This window comes from Hyperolius riggenbachi, chromosome 1, assembly GCF_040937935.1.
Source record: "Hyperolius riggenbachi isolate aHypRig1 chromosome 1, aHypRig1.pri, whole genome shotgun sequence".
In the NCBI taxonomy this organism is placed as follows: domain Eukaryota; kingdom Metazoa; phylum Chordata; class Amphibia; order Anura; family Hyperoliidae; genus Hyperolius; species Hyperolius riggenbachi.
The window spans coordinates 132,886,553-132,903,207 of record NC_090646.1 but is presented as its reverse complement, the minus strand read 5'-3'; the positions used below and the strand labels follow the sequence as shown (position 1 = coordinate 132,903,207).

Sequence of the window (16,655 nt, the reverse complement as noted above, 5' to 3'; positions counted from 1 at the left end):
CGTTCCAAATAAATGAACTTCCTGTGGTGACCTTTAGGATCAAGACTTGTGGTATTGAGGAGGAAGGAGAAATGGTCTAGTTCAAATGTTGGTCACCATAATTTAGGAAGAAAGCTATGGGAACATCTATGGGGGTTATGGAATTCCAAATGGCACGGACAAGATATGCAGATCGTAATCAGTTCCACACTGCCTAATCAGGGATGATTTGCCCTGTTTTGTTACTAAAGGCTGTCTTCTGACCATACCAAGCCAACACCTGGTGCAAGAAGGCCTCCAGACATAAATACTTATTTATCCTGGGGAAGAAGTGATTAGAATTTTCCATCTGTGTCTTGATGATTCAGTACTGTGAATTTTCTCTGTACTTTTACAATGTTTGGAGGCAGTATCCAAATGGTAAAAGCAGGGGGGCATAGCAATACCCCTCCGGATCCCTTAGCAAATCCAACAATCATGAGGCTCCCTGCAGCACTGCGTGGCTCAAATGTTGGTTCACCATCACCAGCTCCTCCTTCCTTCCCCCTTGAAGAGCAAAGTAGAGATTTGTAAATATATTTATCTGTGCCCATTCCATTGAGTGATCGGGAGCCAAAGGGGGCAGCATAGAGCAAGTGGCCGCTGGGAAGAAGAGGAGACCAGATGTTTTGAGAGTAGGTAAGTATATTGTATACAGTCTCTTTGATGTGCTATTAGACAAGTTTCCATAAAGTAAGTGGATTGGTGTATGCACAGTCTTTCAACTGTTGGCGCAGACTGCATGATTAGTTTTTGACCCCTCTGTCTCCACATATCCAGGAAGTCTAGCTGGTATACCCCTGGAATGCACGCAAGGAGATTGAACGGAGTGGACACATGCTTCCCAGGAGTTGCGGCAGGAGAGTGCGAGATGAGCCCGGTGTTCTAGAACAAGCCAGCGCTGACATTTTCCCTTCTTGAAACAGCATGGGGTCTATTAACAGATGAAGACCTGCTCTGCACCTAAGTGTAAGGGCTGGAGGTAAGATATCAGGATACTGTCCCTCCTTCACTGTGCCATTACTGAGGGGTATCGGAGTTCTTTGTATATTTCCCAAGTCCAGCAGGAATGCTTGGTGTAGAATATGCTCTATTTTGGGATTCTTACATATTGGTGAAGCACAAGCAGTTAGTTATTTAACTGGTGGCGTAAAAAATCTATATACTCTGTAATGCACTACAGAAGATGTCAGTATTAAATAAACACAAAATATACTGTATATAATTGTGTAAGTATATATATATATACAGGGCCGGCCTTAGGTTTCACAGCGCCCTGAGCATAACCAGATTTTGGCGCCCCCCCCCCCAATTCATCCTCTTTGCGTGTGAGCGCACCACACACAAACACTAATGGGGCTGCCCCCAGTATAGATTAGATAGGTAGCTGCCCCCAGTATAGATTAGATAGGTAGCTGCCCCCAGTATAGATTAGATAGGTAGCTGCCCCCAGTATAGATTAAATAGGTAGCTGCCCCCAGTATAGGTTAGATAGGTAGCTGCCCCCAGTATAGGTTAGATAGGTAGCTACCCCCAGTATAGGTTAGATAGGTTGCTGCCCCCAGTATAGATTAGATAGGTTGCTGCCCCCAGTATAGATTAGATAGGTAGCTGCCCCCAGTATAGATTAGATAGGTAGGTGCCCCCCAGTATAGGTTAGATAGGTAGGTGCCCCCAGTATAGGTTAGATAGGTAGCTGCCCCCAGTATAGGTTAGATAGGTTGCTGCCCCCAGTATAGATTAGATAGGTAGCTGCCCCCAGTATAGGTTAGATAGGTAGCTGCCCCCAGTATAGGTTAGATAGGTAGCTGCCCCCAGTATAGATTAGATAGGTTGCTGCCCCCAGTATAGATTAGATAGGTTGCTGCCCCCAGTATAGATTAGATAGGTAGCTGCCCCCAGTATAGATTAGATAGGTAGGCGCCCCCCCGTATAGGTTAGATAGGTAGGTGCCCCCAGTATAGGTTAGATAGGTAGCTGCCCCCAGTATAGGTTATATAGGTAGGTGCCCCCAGTATTGGCTAGATAGGTATCTGCCCCCAGTATTGGCTAGATAGGTAGCTGCCCCCAGTATAGATTAGATAGGTAGATGCCCCCCAGTATAGGTTATATAGGTAGGTGCCCCCAGTATTGGCTAGATAGATATCTGCCCCCAGTATAGGCTAGATAGGTAGGTGCCCCCAGTATAGATTAGATAGGTAGGTGCCCCCCAGTATAGGTTAGATAGGTAGGTGCCCCCAGTATTGGCTAGATAGGTATCTGCCCCCAGTATTGGCTAGATAGGTAGCTGCCCCCAGTATAGATTAGATAGGTAGGTGCCCCCCAGTATAGGTTAGATAGGTAGGTGCCCCCAGTATTGGCTAGATAGGTATCTGCCCCCTGTATTGGCTAGATAGGTAGCTGCCCCCAGTATAGGTTAGATAGGTAGGTGCTCCCACTATTGGCTAGATAGGTAGGTGCCCCTCCCCCTCATAGTGGAAGGGGAGCCGCGGGGAGGGCAGCCCGACCTCTCCCACCCTTCCTCTCCGGGCCGCCCTCCGTGCTCCCCCCTCCGATCCGATGCAGACTGCAGCAGCTGCAGAGATAACAACTCACCTCCCTCCCTGGTTCCGATCGCCGGCGCCTCTCACTTGCCGCTGGTCTCCTCTTCTACATTGTCACTGATGCACACTAAACTTCCTGTTAAGCAGGAAGTTTAGTGTGCATCAGTGACAATGTAGAAGAGGAGACCAGCGGCAAGTGAGAGGCGCCGGCGATCGGAACCAGGGAGGTGAGTTGTTCACTTTGCAGTCTGCATTGGAGGGGGGAGCACGGAGGGCGGCCCGGAGAGGAAGGGAGGGAGAGGTCGGGCTGCTCTCCCCGCGGCTCCCCCTCTATCACGGGCATGTTTGCCAACTTTGCCCCCCAGCCATCCATCACCCCCAGCAGCGGCACCAGGGGGCGGAGCAAGACGGACCCAGCCGGGGCCGCAGCTTTGAATACAGGCGGCAGGAGCGCCCCCTGGAAGCCGGCGCCCTGAGCGATCGCACAGGTCGCTCAGGTCAAAGGCCGGCCCTGTATATATATATACAGGGAGTGCAGAATTATTAGGCAAATGAGTATTTTGACCACATCATCCTCTTTATGCATGTTGTCTTACTCCAAGATGTATAGGCTCGAAAGCCTACTACCAATTAAGCATATTAGGTGATGTGCATCTCTGTAATGAGAAGGGGTGTGGTCTAATGACATCAACATCCTATATCAGATGTGCATAATTATTAGGCAACTTCCTTTTCTTTGGCAAAATGGGTCAAAAGAAGGACTTGACAGGCTCAGAAAAGTAAAAAATAGTGAGATATCTTGCAGAGGGATGAAGCACTCTTAAAATTGCAAAGCTTCTAAAGCGTGATCATCAAACAATCAAGCGTTTCATTCAAAATAGTGTGCAAGAATCGTGTGGAAAAACCAAGGCGCAAAATAACTGCCCATAAACTGAGAAAAGTCAAGCATGCAGCTGCCAAGATGCCACTTGCCACCAGTTTGGCCATATTTCAGAGCTGCAACATCACTGGAGTGCCCAAAAGCACAAGGTGTGCAATACTCAGAGACATGGCCAAGGTGAGAAAGGCTGAAAGACGACCACCACTGAACAAGACACACAAGCTGAAACGTCAAGACTGGGCCAAGAAATATCTCAAGACTGATTTTTCTAAGGTTTTATGGACTGATGAAATGAGAGTGAGTCTTGATGGGCCAGATGGATGGGCCCGTGGCTGGATTGGTAAAGGGCAGAGAGCTCCAGTCCGACTCAGACGCCAGCAAGGTGGAGGTGGAGTACTGGTTTGAGCTGGTATCATCAAAGATGAGCTTGTGGGGCCTTTTCGGGTTGAGGATGGAGTCAAGCTCAACTCCCAGTCCTACTGCCAGTTTCTGGAAGACACCTTCTTCAAGCAGTGGTACAGGAAGAAGTCTGCATCCTTCAAGAAAAACATGATTTTCATGCAGGACAATGCTCCATCACACGCGTCCAAGTACTCCACAGCGTGGCTGGCAAGAAAGGGTATAAAAGAAGAAAAACTAATGACATGGCCTCCTTGTTCACCAGATCTGAACCTCATTGAGAACCTGTGGTCCATCATAAAATGTGAGATTTACAAGGAGGGAAAACAGTACACCTCTCTGAACAGTGTCTGGAAGGCTGTGGTTGCTGCTGCACGCAATGTTGATGGTGAACAGATCAAAACACTGATATAATCCATGGATGGCAGGCTTTTGAGTATCCTTGCAAAGAAAGGTGGCTATATTGGTCACAGATTTGTTTTTGTTTTGTTTTTGAATGTCAGGAATGTATATTTGTGAATGTTGAGATGTTATATTGGTTTCACTGGTAAAAATAAAGAATTGAAATGGGTATATATTTGTTTTTTGTTAAGTTGCCTAATAATGATGCACATTAATAGTCACCTGCACACACAGATATCCCCCTAAAATAGTTAAAACTAAAAACAAACTAAAAACTACTTTCAAAAATATTCAGCTTTGATATTAATGAGTTTTTTGGGTTCATTGAGAATATGGTTGTTGTTCAATAATAAAATGATTCCTCAAAAATACAACTTGCCTAATAATTCTGCACTCCCTGTATATATATATATATATATATATATATATATACACAGTATATAGACACACACACCACACACACAGTTCTCCAAGCCACGGGGCAAAGCCAGGTATTTCCTGTTTTAACTGTGTAGTGAATGGATGGGTTCCTCTATCATAGCTGTTAAAACAGACCTTCCAGAAAGTACCATAACTCAAGATTTTCAGGGCCTGTCTGCTGCATGCAAGGGCTCTGAATCACATCTTCTCACCACCATAACTACTCAAAGGATAGTTTTATATAGAAAAGAACCTTATAGCCAGTAAAAAAAAAATTAATTTGTGATTGGTATCTTTTGTACTTACCAGTTTTGCTGTGTTTACCCTTTCTATCACCCCTGCCATACCCCTAGTGATGGTAGATGTAGGATGCTTCAACGTATCGTGGAAAGTCCAAAATCAAATTAAATATTGTACATGTAACTCCCTAACAGCAACCATCCTCATTTGAAGCTAACAGCCGCACAATGCTACTGCTTCTGCATGTTAAAGCCTCTTTGCAAGCTCAGATTAATGTATTATTTTAATTAAACATTAAAATGCAAGAACTTATTCTGCCCAAGCTTTATTTAACCCTTTGCATATTTAAGGAAATGCTGACATGGGTGTATTTGAATTTCCCACCAAATCTAGACCCACTGAAACTTTTTGGAATTTCCCATCGAGGCATATTGTAATGAACCACCAATGATCCCCAGTGGTTCAGACAAATGGATCAATGGGAAGATTTGACAGGAAAATTCAAACATAGTCAGTATTGCGAGGACAGACACACGGCAATGTTCTACAATCAAGCAAGAATATGACAGAAAGGAGAGCAGATGAGATAAGAAAAGAAGAATATTTGAAAATAGACTCGGATTATAAATCTTGATTTCAATGAAATAATTTAACAACCGGGCTTACAGTATGTGCAATTCACTTTTTCTCCTGAGTTATTTCCTAGGTGATATTTTCACACTTGGTCAATAAAATGGATTTTAAACCACCAGCAAGCAAGAAAATACTCAACTTTTTGGTACTCTTTTTAATTGCAAAGCGCTGAAAAGTTGTTTTAAAGAGGATATGAAAATTATCTCCTAGGAGAAAACTCAGAAGAAAAAGTGAATTGCATATGGGCCCTGTTGTAAAAGTATTTTATTGAAATCAAGAGTAAACCAAGCCCATGCATTAATGTTTTTGAACCATGGGGTAAGTGTGCACCCCCAAAAGAGGGTTACAGATTACTTAACCACTTTCCCCCCGCCCGTACGGATTTCTCCGTCCCTTTTTCCATCCTTTAACCCCCAGGGACGGAGAAATCCGTACTTTGCGCACTTCCGCCGCTGCCCGCGCTCCCGCTCGTAAACACGCCGCTCACCGCTAGTAAACACGCCGCCGCCCGTTCCCCCGGAGATCAATGAACGGGAAAATCCATTCCCGTTCGTTGATCTTAGCCCCGCAATGATCCGCTGCTCTCCGATGGGCAGCGCGATCATTGTGAGAAAAATCAAACACTTACAGCCTCCTTATACTTCCTCCAAGCTTCCGGAAGGACGCTTGGAGGTCGCATTAAAGCAAAAAGTTACTGTGGCCATCTTGTGGCCAAATAGTAAAACTACACCCTACACATTTTTCACATACAAATAAATTACTTTTACACAAAAAATTAACTCATTACCTCCCACACTCCCAATTTTTTTTTTTTTTTTTTTGTAATAAAAAAAAAAATTAAAAAATGTACAATAAAAAAAAATACATAAATAGTTACCTTAGGGACTGAACTTTTTAAATATGTCAGGAGGGTATAACACTGTTACTTTATAAACTATGGGCTTGTAATTAGTGATGGACGCAAAACTGAAAAAAATGCACCTTTATTTCCAAATAAAATATTGGCGCCAAACATTGTGATAGGGACATAATTTAAATGGTTTTATAACCGGGACAAAAGGGCAAATACATTTCATGGGTTTTAATTACAGTAGCATGCATTATTTAAAAACTATATTGGCCGAAAACTGAAAAATAATTAATTTTTTTCCCACATTTTTCCTATTTTCCCATTAAAACACATTTAGAATAAAATAATTCTTGGCATAATGTCCCACCTAAAGAAAGCCTAATTGGTAGTGGAAAAAACAAGATATAGATTGTTTAATTGTGATAAGTAATGATAAAGTTATAGACGAATGAATGGAAGGAGCGCTGAAAGGTGAAAATTGCTCTGGTGGTCAGGGGGTAAACCCCCTCAGTGGTGAAGTGGTTAAGCATTACTGTGTATTTATGTATTATGTATTTATGCCTTTAAGACTAAGTATCATGCTGCTAGAACCAAAACGGCGCATGAGAAGGGCCAGTAAGCAAAGGAAAGGTCGCATAACCAGTTGCTAGGCGACCACAGTATGCAAAGTAGGGGAATTTGCAGGGACTTTCGCGAGCCCTGTACAGCCTGTCAGAGAGATACAGCGCAGGTGCAGGGGGCAGGGTCTAGAAGGGTGTAACTGGCTGGAACTAGTTGGCGCAAGAAGGAGAGTGGGAGAGAGCGTGGAGGAGAGAGGACTTGAGCAGGTGAAAGCGGTGCGGAGCAGGGTGCGAGCCCTGACCAGCGCAGAGAAAGGCCGTAGCAGTTGCCCGGAAGCTAGGGGGACCCGGCGGCCATACAGTAAGGACAGCGGCAGTTGGCCGGACACTACCCGGTGGCGGCAGACCCGGATTAACCTTGACCTAAAGACATTCACAGTCAGATGAGTATAGGCCTGAGAGCCACATCTAAGCCATAAAGTGTGTACAGTTAGTAGCCAGTGTCCAGCGTACATTTTCTGATGAATGATAGCAACCTAGAACCTGGAGAGGCCCAGATTGTATCCCTGAGTGGTATTGCTAAAGACTGCCTATGTGAGAGAGCTGTACAGTCACAGAGACTTTGTGCTGAGAATACAGTTGCTTATGCAGAAGAAAGCTGCTGATATAAAGTGAGACAAATTGCTATTGCTTATAAAAAGTCCATGCCCTACTGTCACTGAGAGACATTATTAATCACCCCAGAGTGCCCTGCTGAGCTGACACAGCCCCCGCTTGCATGAGGTCCTGTTATATAGAGATATTATCCCAGTCAAGTCCATTTCAAGTCTAGAGTTAAACTTCAGATGTTTATGTGTTCTGCATGATTACAAAGAGTTTGATATTTAAAGAGAACTTGTCAGTATTACTATGTTAAGTGGAAGAGGAGGAGTTGCATCGCTACTTGTGATACTAAAGTGTGCTACAGGGAAAGTGAACTGCCATATGATCAAGATACAGTGTTAACCTACTTGGATTACAAGTTTTGCATCAACTCTAATTCTGAGCTTATTCAGCCTTAAAGTCAATGTGCACTTAAAGAGAGTTCTATTGTAGGAGGGTGGTGTTGATGGTATAGAGGGGTGCATTGGTCACTTATATTTCATTTAATTTATCTTTACTTTGCTTTAAACTTTTTTTTTATTATTTGCTTTCTATTTCATTTTGTTTGTTGTTTTGGAGAGCCCAATCCAGAGAGGAGGTATTCAAAGTAAAGTATATTGAGTGCTACAAATACAACCTAAAGAGTCTAAAAGATCTTGGAGCAAGGTGAATGTCCTGATTGAACCAACTAACGAACTGTCATCTATTCAGTACCATATTGCGAACTGTCATGAGTTTCCCCCAGGGTTTTGCTGAGCAATATAGCTTGGACTTGGTGGCAAGGGACTCAGAACTAATTAGGTACTGGACTGAATTGCTCAGTAGACCAGCCCTTTTTCCCAGCCCACGCCCAACAACGATACCGTGATCTGTATATGCTGTAAAGTGGTTGATTGTTGTACGAGAAGACCTATTGTAGCTCATTATAATTTCTGTGTAACTAACCGTTTCCTTCCGCAGGTTTTACCGACGCACCAGCTGTGAAGACTAGATATTGTGTATGTTGACCCTTGATGTGCAAGGGAGGTGTGTTTTGACATTGAAGTGTTTTGAAGCTGATAACAATTGACGTGACCACCGTTCAGTTGTGAATAAATCTTTGATAATTTCAGCAACATAGGAGAAAAGTAATTTGTGACTTGTTTTACTCTGGAAGAAACGTACTTCTTAATTGTATATGTTTACCTATATTTAAAATTTTAAGATTTTCGCGACAGAGGTCCTTTAAGCATGTTGTTCCTACCTAAATAAAATCTGATGTTACTCTTCTTACCTTATTTATTGTTGTTATTATTGTTTGCTTGCTGAATTTACTTTGTACAGCACCACGGAATATGTTGGCGCTTTATAAATCAACAATAATAATAATGCTGTAATGCCCTATAATCTCCAAGATTGCTTTTTGGAGCTAGAGGATATGACATTTGAAATGTTCCCATCAGTGCTTATACCACCAGTTCCAGACACTGGTAGCTATGCATCTGGCTGTTTAACTGTAAGTGTTATGTAGTACAGTAAAGTGAGGGACCATCCTATTCACACATGGATAAATCTGATACAGAATAAACCTATAATGACCCCACACTCAGATCCATAAAATGCTTTGACAAGAGATTCATAGGAAAAGTCGTCTTGTGCTGCACTTTGACCCCACATCTGCATCTGTAACTGGCTAGAGACAGATTTACAGCTTCAGCTGGAATCCATAGATAGAGGTTAAGCCTATGTGTTGACTACCAGGAGCTATACAAAAAACAGCTTCACTTTCTGGATGAATGTTTGTCTTCACCTATGTCCAGTAATATGAAGAGTTAAGGTGGCCATACACTGGTCGATTTGCCATCAGATTCGACCAACAGATAGATCCCTCTCTGATCGAATCTGATCAGAGAGGGATCGTATGGCCACCTTTACAGCAAACAGATTGTGAACCGATTTCAGCCTGAAACCGTTCACAATCTGTTGTGGTGGTGCTGCTGCTGCTGCCCCCGCCCGCCCGCATACATTACCTGCTCCGCCGGCGTGACTCCAGTCCCCCGGTCACCGCTGTTCTGTCTGCGCTCTGGTCTCCAGGTCCGGCATGCCTCACTTCTTCTAGCCCGGCAGGAAGTTTAAACAGTAGAGGGCGCTCTACTGTTTAAACTTCCTGCCGGGCTAGAAGAAGTGAGGCATGCCGGACCTGGAGACCAGAGCGCAGACAGAGCAGCGGTGTCCGGGAGACTGCAGTCGCGCCGGCGGAGCAGGTAATGTATGCGGGCTCTATTGCATCGGTCGTCGGACACTCGAACGCCGCTAGCGATGCGCTCTTTACCCACGGGCGATCGACGGTTATTTTCCGCACGGCACGATCGACGGGATCGGACGAAATGGATCGAAATTCGGCGTGTAGCGTGAACGATTGGCAGCAGATTCGATCCCAGTGATCGAATCTGCTGTCGAAACGGGCGCAAATTGGGCCAGTGTATGGCCTGCTTAACATTTAGTATACAAGGAGGCAAGTATGTTTCATCCCTTTTTTTGCTAAATGGATGAGTAGGAAATCAGCTTAATATGGATATCCTCACCCACCCTGGAAGTGGATACGTGCTAGCAAATAGTTACCAGTCATTAAGCTGCTAGCTGATTAATGAACTGATTGCCAGCTATTAGCTTTGATTTGCTAGCATGGCTTCCAGCAGAAATGTGCACATTAAGTTTTTCTAGTCATCCCTGTTGATCATTATCAGTGATGATGAAAGAGTGAGGACCCAAAAATGTCATATGCCTGTATTATGCAGTGGTTGGATAGTGTATTGGTAAAGAGCTCTGCCTCTGACACAGGTGACATGGGTTCTAATCTCGGCTCTTCCTGTTCAGTAAGCCAGCACCTATTCCATGCTAAAATGCTGCAATGATGATAGAGCCTGCCCTAGTGACTGCAGCTCTGACGCAGGTGAAAAGTGTTCTGTGTCTGAGTACATTTCAACCTAAATACAGATTCTGCAACAACAAAAAAAGTCTAAATTAGCAGGAACCCCAGCTCTTTAAAGAGACTCTGAAGCGAGAATAAATCTCGCTTCAGAGCTCATAGTTAGCAGGGGCATGTGTGCCCCTGCTAAAACGCCGCTATCCCGCGGCTGAACGAGGGTCCCTCCACCCCCAAACCCCCCCCCCTGCAAAATCAACGACCAACTTGGTCGTAAATTTTGCTCTTCCTGGAGGCAAGGCTAATGGCCGCAGCCCTGCCTCTCAGCGCGTCTATCAGACGCGCATCGCCGCCTCTCCCCCGCCCCTCTCAGTGAAGGAAGACTGAGAGGGGCGGGGGAGAGGCGGAGGTACGCGTCTGATAGACGCGCGGGAGGCAGGGCTGCGGCGGTTAGCCCTGCCCCAATGCGGAAGCGCTCCCCCGCTGTACGGAGGGGATTTGGGGGATCAGGGACCCCCGTTAAGCCGCGGGATAGCGGCGTTTTAGCAGGGGCACACATGCCCCTGCTATCTATGAGGTCTGAAGCGAGATTTATTCTCGCTTCAGACTCTCTTTAATATACAGTTATTATTGATACACAATAATTATTATTGTCGTTGGACAGTCTGCCAAAATGTATTGAGATGATCATCCAGGAATGCAGGTTGATAAGAAACATAAACTGGTGTGTAGTCTTAATAGAGAACCTCACAGTCTAAGATGCTGCTTGTCTATTTCTGCCTAAAGTGGGATACAATTATGAAATAACATTCAATAAAAATGTGCTTTCCTACTTTTTATTACTTATACAGTTAACATATTTGCTTTTGTGCGCAAGTAATATTTTCTGTTTACAAATGACAAGTTCCCAAAGTACAGTTTATTTGCTCTGAAAGCTACCATTGCATTTTATTGCATAGCTGCTGTATTTATATATTAAAATCTATCTAGTGATCACTTCTCAGCTCTTCCTGCTTCTCAGCTCAGTACAGCTCATTTTTGGCAGTTTGCTAATGTTTACTAAATGTATCGGCCAAAGGAATATAAGCAAAAGATAATGTTATCACCTCTTCAGATGCAGCCAGAGGCTAACCACTGAAGCAAGGATCTTTCCACTGAAAAACAAAGTGTTGTGTTTAACTGTTTGAATACTTTTCTGCTACAATTTTTTGTGGTAGTAGATTTTATGCTGTAAATAATCTTTTAGAGCAAAGAGGAAATGCGGAGTTTCATACCACTTTGAAGAGACATATAGTAGAATGCAGTAAATCATTCAGGATAACCACTTTTACAGTAATTTTCCTGGTTTCATCAACAGAAACACTTCCTATATCTATATATTGCTGTATATTGGAATGTATCCCTGCTCTCCCAGTGATGCTTAGCCTAGGCTGTTTAGCTACGTGGGATTCTCCTTCAAAGAATTCTGGGAGACCAGGCATTATTTTCACTGGCTTTAAAATTTTCAGAGCTGCACCTGACAGCTGCATTTTCAGAAAAGTGTTCAGCGGATTTCATTGGCGTGATGTGTTTTACCTCATGCAGGTATTCCATTCACCCCCCTCCTTCTATAACTAATTTGCATACTAGAAGCTGCAAAAAAAGAAGTTTAAAAATAAGTTTGGGTCCCGGGTGGTGGCAGCCCCTGGCTGGGGCCCCCACCTGTCATGTGCACCAGTGTTTGTGTGTATTTTAAACTTCTTCTTTTTTGCAGCTCCTAGTATACAGTATACAGGTTAGTTAGGGAGGGGTGTGTGGGAGGAATAGCTGCATCTGATCACAAACCCTCTCTCCTGTCTATGGCTGAAATGCACAGCTTCTGCTTTATTTGGTATATCAGACATAGGTGTGAGTTATTTGCACCTTTTATTGGCTGACTGGCGCCCAACATGGGGGGGGGGGTGTTTGCTGCAGGGCGGCCCAGAGCCGGATCACCCTGGGCCTGGAGAGAGTCTAGGGGCCTGGCGGATGCTACCCCGCACCAAATCTTACTAATCTTCAGGGGTGGGCAAAGACTGCTAGGGGCCCCATTTCATTGTAATCGTTTTCTGGATCTGGTCATGATCTCCGATGGGCGACATCAATCTAGCATGTGTACGGGTCTTCACTGTCATGTTTTTATGGCTGGCTCACATCTGTAATCTACACCATTTGCTAATTTAAGGTAGCCCTACGATGTTGGGAAGATTTGACCAAGAGACAAGTCTCTCTCTAATTGAATTTGTTGGCTGCCCATACACTGCAGGCTGATTCCCAAATCTCAATCAATTTAATGCTGAAATCGATCTGCAATCGGCGTTGTGACATCACAGCCGTGCCCCACGTGGTTGCCTGAGTAACGTGGGTGCATGTGTGATGTCACACACGAGCCCACGCGTACGCCGGCATCCACATCGCGCATGTATGGATGGAGCCCGGAGCCAGCAGTGGACATGGACAGGTAATGTATAGTGCACCGGGCACGGAGGGGGGGCACATTGGACATTGGGGCACAGCGTCAGGGGTTCCGTCGCATTTGACTTTCGTCCCGAAATCGCTTGTCGTTACCGCCGTGCACCTGATCGACCACGATGTCCCGACATGTTACAGTATGTCTGATCAACATGCTCGGCCCGAAATTGGTCGCATCGAATCAGATGGTCAATTGGCCGCAAAGTCAATAAATGTATGGGCACCAGAGCCGCCCGGGACAAGGTCCTCCAGCACCCAAGGCTGATACACCAAAGTGCGTCCCTCCATCCCTCCCACCCCAGCCGTCCCACACTGATTGCTATTAGACTAAGAGGTGCCCCAGGGCCCCCAATGCCTTAATCTCTAGTTATCTGGCTTGCAGTCACTGTCATGTATCTCCTTTTCTTATTTTTCTCTGCTCCAAACACAATAGGGGAATGATAGCTGAGTGAGTTGTGCGCCCCCTCCTACACTGCGCCCTGAGGCTGGAGCCTCTCTCGCCTCTGCCTCGGCCTGGCCCTAAAGGGGCACCTTTATTGTACTGCACTGTGTAATATGTTAATGCTTTTTAAACAAAGGATGATAGTGCTAATGCTTGGTAGAGGATGGGCCGAAGTCTCAGCAGTTAGATTTCGCACGGGCGTTCTCAGCGAGGCATCTGTCGGATCACCTGGAGTCTCGCTGATCTGCAGATTCCGTTTGGAAGACAAGATAATTGAATTGCTGGGTCAGAGCTGCTGTGTCACCTGCATGGGAAATGAGTGCGCCAGCTGCAAGCTGTCTCCTGCAATACCTCTGCAGCACTAATAAGCTTGTAAATATTTAGCTAATGCTAATATCATTGAAATGGTTTAGAGAACCTCCGCGGTGTTTACCCCGAGCCCCATCATTCTGAGCTCGGGAAGCACTGCCTTTTAGCACCTAACCTAAATATTTATTACAAGTATAAACGCAGGATAAATCTGTCTCCCTTTAAAGATGTACCACTTCCTACAGTACTTCTATTCGTCATTCCTGCAGACCATTAAGATTTCATGTAAATTATTTGGAGAGGTTTATAATGTTAATTTCTCTTATTATAAATCCTTCCTTGAAGACTTGTAGAGCTGAAAGATGCTAAGGAATACCGTTTTAATTGTCTATTATACATATACTGTTTATTATATGGTACCATTTGCATATCATTTAGCTTGCAAGCCTTGTCGGGGGCAGAGTGCTACAATTCCTTCTCATTACTGCTGATTGACGTTTGGTATATAATATTACAGGTAGTGCCCAGTTTATAAACAAGATAGGGACTGTAAGTTCATTCTTAACCTATATTTGTTTTTCAGTCAGAACATTGTGTCCTCTGTGCCTCCAGTGTCCCTCTCTGTCCCACTGTGCCTTCCTTTGCGCCACCAGTGTCTCTACTGCCCCCCCATTAGTTCCCCACTGTCTCTCTGTGCCTCCAGTGTCCCCCTCCTGTCCCCCCTTTCTGTCACTCTGTGCTCCCTCTGTGCCCTCTCCTGTCTTTGTCTCATCTGTGCCTCCTCCTCTCCCTATGTGCCTCTTCCTCGCCCCCTGTACTCCCTCTGTGCCTCCAGTGTCCCTCTCTGTCCCACTGTGCCCTACCAGTGTCTCTACTGCCTCTCTTAGTTCTCCACTGTCTCTCTGTGCCTCCATTGTCCCCCTCCTGTCCCCTGTCCCCCCCCCTTCTGTCACCCTGTGCACTCTCTGTGCCCTCTCCTGTCTTGGTCTCATCTGTGCCTCCTCCTCTCCCTATGTGCCTCTTCCTTTCCCCCTGTACCCCTTCTGTGCCTCCAGTGTCCCTCTCTGTCCCACTGTGCCCTCCTTTGGGCCACCAGTGTCTCTACTGCCCCCCTCAGTGCCCCACTGTCTCTCGGTGCCTCCAGTGTCCCCCTACTGTCCCCTGTCCCCCCCTTCTGTCACCCTGTGCTCCCTCTGTGCCCTCTCCTGTCTTTGTGTTTCCTCTGTGCCTCCTCCTCTCCCTCTGGGCCTCTTCCTTTCCCCATGTACCCCTTCTGTGCCTCATCTGTACCTCCAGTGCCCCCTTTGTTCCCCCAGTGCTCCCTTTCTGTTTCCTCCCTGCCCCCCCTCTTGTATCTCCAGTGCTCACTTTGTGTCACCTGTGGCCATTATTTATCTCCACTGGTACCGCCAGCAATAGCCGGTGCCCGAAATACATGTCCCGCAGAATTGTGCAGCTTGGAGGGGGAATAGTATTTAGCGCAGGCTGGGAGTCTGTGGAGAAGCAGAGTGAGCAGTTTTGTGGCTTCATCCTTCACCGAAATTGCCCACGCTGATATTCATTGGTCTAACCAGCTGTGGAGTAGGTCTCAAGACCAAGCTGTGTTTTGTTACAGTGATGTTCCTCCACTTCTGGCTACAAGTGCTGATTCTTCAGGTGATCTGCCTAAAACATGAGCTGTTCCTTTGCAAGCGCTGCTTGAGACACTTTACAACAGTAAAAGCACTAGAGGGCCCTCTCTCTGTATCAGTCAGAGCTGGGACAAGGTCCTCCAGCACCAAGGCTGAGACGCCAAAGTGCGCCCCTCCATCCCTCTCACCCTAGCCGGAACAGACTGATTGCTATTAGACTAAGAGGCACATCAGGGCCCCCAACACCTATTCCATAGTTATCTGGCTTGCAGTCACTGCCATGTATCCCCTTTTCTTATTTCTCTCTACTTCAAACACAATAGGGAATGATAGCTGAGTGAGTTGTGCACCCCCTCCTACACTCCGCCCTGAGGCTGGAGCCTCTCTCACCTCTGCCTCAGCCCAGCCCTGGTACCAGTCTATAGCTCATAATCAGCTGTTCTCTACATTACCTCATGTGGTAACACTTAGTGAATTGAGGCCTATGAGATGAAAGCTAGACGCAAGACAAACCGTCCCCAACTGAGATGGATTGCTTGACAGTCCACTGGAACTGCACTGCACGAAATAGAGTCTGGGAGACACAGACAGACGTACAAACCCAGGGAGGAGAGACTATGCCAACACTGTGAGCAGAAGACCCTTGAGGATGAAAGCCACTTTCTATTGCACTGCCCCAAATATACTGCAATCAGGGACACTTACTTTAAGAAATTGTTGGAACTATTCCCAGACTTTCTTACACTAGAAGACGAGAGAAAAACATATATCCTACTGGGAGAAGAGGAATCCACAGTGACAACCGCTGCACACTATGTCACAGCATGCCACAGACTGAGAGGAGCATAACGGAACTGTAAACCTAAAAAATGTCCACAGACTGCTTAGCCACTGTCCCCCTACCCCACCCCCTCCCATGTCCCCCTTTTTCCCTTTGCTTTGGCAATACCTGTAATGAATCTTGGTCATGCCAATAAAGCTATCTTTGATTTGATTTGATTTGACGTGCTACACCAGGTAAGGGCAATGAGAAAGGGAGCAGGGCGCCACCAAGCTGTAGGAATGCTGCTTTCTTCCATGTGGTTCAGCAGTACATAAAGTGACACAAAGCAAGCTGGAGGTGTCCAGACAAGTGAGTGATAGGGCAGCAACTGAAGGCTGAGAGCTGTTTCATGCTGAGGTATCAGCCCTTGTCACAGCCAGCTGCTCCCTTTCTTGTCTATCAAAATACTTTAAGGGAACAATAGTCCTCAGTTGATAGTGTTTTGCAGGTACTGTCAAGAGTTTTTTG

At 45.6% G+C, this 16,655-nt stretch overlaps 1 long non-coding RNA gene across 1 annotated transcript in view; it reads right to left on the bottom strand.

The window, feature by feature from the left end:
• The window catches only part of LOC137566109 (uncharacterized), a 170,472-nt gene that overhangs the window by 54,753 nt on the left and 99,064 nt on the right, over nucleotides 1-16,655 (bottom strand). The window lies entirely within an intron of this gene.